Below are 2,500 nucleotides of genomic sequence, written 5' to 3'. Positions count from 1 at the left end.
TGTATTTGATATCAGAGTGTTATATATGATAACGGTTTACAATACGTTTTTTTTTAAATCTAACAGGCCGCTTTTACACACAAAAATACTTATTAGTTATTTTTAAGGAGATTCTTATTTATCTGTTTTTTCGTTACTTTTTAAGCTTCTAAAACAACATTATGCTAGTCTTAAATACTTTATGTAGATATGTATAATAAATATTTGTATGAAAATATGGAAATGTTTTTATTGGCTGATTCCGTTATGTATATTAGAAAAATGACTCACATGCTAAGACAGACAGAGACGCGTAAAAACACATTCTCTCTCTCTCTCTCTCTCTCTCTCTCTCTCTCTCTCTCTCTCTCTCTCTCTCTCTCTCTCTCTCTCTCTCTCTCTCTCTCTCTCTCCTCTCTCTCTCTCTCTCTCTCTCTCTCTCCTCTCTCTCTCTCTCTCTCTCTCCTTCTCTCTCTCTCTCTCTCTCTCTCTCTCTCTCTCCTCTCTCTCTCTCTTTGCTCTCTCTCTCTCTCTCCTCTCTCTCTCTCTCCCCTCTCTCTCTCTCATCTCTCTCTCTCTCTCTCCCCTCTCTCTCTCTCTCTCTCTCTCTCTTCTCTCTCCTCTCTCTCATCTCTCTCTCTTCTCTCTCTCTCTCCTCTCTCTCTCTCTCCTCTCTCTCTCTCTCTCTCTCTCTCTCTCTCTCTCTCTCTCTCTCTCTTCTCTCTCTCTCTCTCATTCTCTCTCTCTCTCTCTCTCTCTCTCTCCTCTCTCCACTCTCTCACTCTCTCTCCCTCTCTCTCTCTCTCTCTTCTCCTCTCTCTCTCTCTCTGTCTGTCTGTCTGTCTGTCTCTCTCTCTCTCTCTCTTTTATCTATCTATCCATATTGAAGGTCTCCACATGAGGGAATTACAACACGCATCCCTCTATAATATTTAAGGCCACGAACACGTACAGTAAAGTACGACGTAACATCCTCTTTACTCAGGAGTCGTCAACAAGTCACAATGTCTTGCTTGGGGGACAGACCCATTATAATCCACGAGGCAGCCAATGAGTTGTTGCTAGGTAACAAGTGTGAGGTACCAACACGTTATGACGGCAGCTCACATGGCAGTGTATATACTAATATCTTTTAAACACACTGCTACATGTACTGAAAGAAAGTTAAGCATTGATGGACATCTGGGCAGATAAAGCATTGTGCAGGGGGTGACAAACAGTTGTAAACTAGTGGGCAGTGACTCTCCATTGATTTTGGAGGTGAACGGAGATAGTGTGTGGCATTCCATGTCATAGAATAAGAGCTTCAATACCTTTACTAAACTCCCCGACTTGACCTGCAGAGGAGGATCTTCTGAAAATACCCACACATTAGTCTACCACGTGGTTTCGGGGTCAATCTGATAAATCCCGGTAACTTTGAACCTCTCCATTGAACCTTATCAGTCGTTTCTCTGCTCTCCATCTTGGTTCGTCTCTGAGTAACTGTAAATCTTGGATCCCGACAGCACAGATTTCAACAACGCCCTCTTTTCCAGTGTTTATTAGTCCCCTGAATCACGAAAACAACCATTCTGGAATCCTGCACTTGCTTCCTTCCACACAGCAGCATAATCCTCTTAAGCGTCCTTCCCTTGGTTCATCTTCAAGACTCCCACTGTCGCTCTCACATTCAGCAAACCAGACGGGGAAGGGAAGGACGATAGTCTGCGGAGGCCAGATCCAGCTATTCGAAGGTCCGCCGCTGATCGAAGACACACAGGAAGTCCTAATGCTTTAATTGTACATGTATTTCTTTAACTAAAGCACTAATGTATCACCTCCGATTCCCAAATGTGAGTGTATTGTGGTACAGGTTATCCCAAGCCGTTTAACATTTCTTCATGGAGTACATAACTACTGGTCATAATTGTTGATATTAGTGTACCTAGTTTTCCAAGATTATATTAATCGATCAAATGTATGAATATATACATGTATATATGACATTTTTTCTACTAATCAGGGGTTATAATCAAATAATGATTATACTGTAGGTCGTAGAAATTAACTTCAGTAATGTCTTAGATCATGAAGAAGAGAGAGAAATTAGTGCAAGCGGTTTGTGGTGAGATAACAGACGTTTTTCTGGTGACAGACGGACACTAATTTCTCCATCGTCAGGAAAGAAAACATGCTCATAGCAACCGTTTTCTCTTTAGCGAAACTACATATTCATTTTCGACGGTACAGTGACAGTGAGAAGAGCACAACTCGTAACAGTATTTACTCCGGAACTCGACCGTTTGAGAACCCCCTCCCCCGAGCTCTCTACCCCCCCCCCCACTTTACAGGATTTGGTGCATGACCCCACCCCCCCTCTCTTCTACTCCGTGATTAACTCCTGACGAGACGACACGCGTGCATGCTTTTATGCACACGAATGCATGCTTGTATTGTTTGGGATGCGTGGCATACACACCCCACAAACACGTATCCACCGCTGGCCTAGAATACTCTCAACATCCAGAGTTCACACCCC

General features: G+C 43.0%; 1 protein-coding gene across 1 annotated transcript in view; it reads left to right on the top strand.

Moving 5' to 3' along the window:
- Window positions 1-206, top strand: part of LOC119572898 — a 99,097-nt gene extending 98,891 nt beyond the window's left edge. Inside the window, exon 7 of the mRNA XM_037919847.1 lies at window positions 1-206. This exon is cut by the window's left edge and continues 1,689 nt beyond it. The gene's annotated coding sequence lies outside the window, so the exon portion shown is untranslated.
- Window positions 207-2,500: the final 2,294 nt, after the last annotated feature.

This window comes from Penaeus monodon, chromosome 5, assembly GCF_015228065.2.
Source record: "Penaeus monodon isolate SGIC_2016 chromosome 5, NSTDA_Pmon_1, whole genome shotgun sequence".
In the NCBI taxonomy this organism is placed as follows: Eukaryota; Metazoa; Arthropoda; class Malacostraca; order Decapoda; family Penaeidae; genus Penaeus; species Penaeus monodon.
Note: the sequence above shows the minus strand (reverse complement) of the source record. Positions and strands in the feature narration are given on the sequence as shown.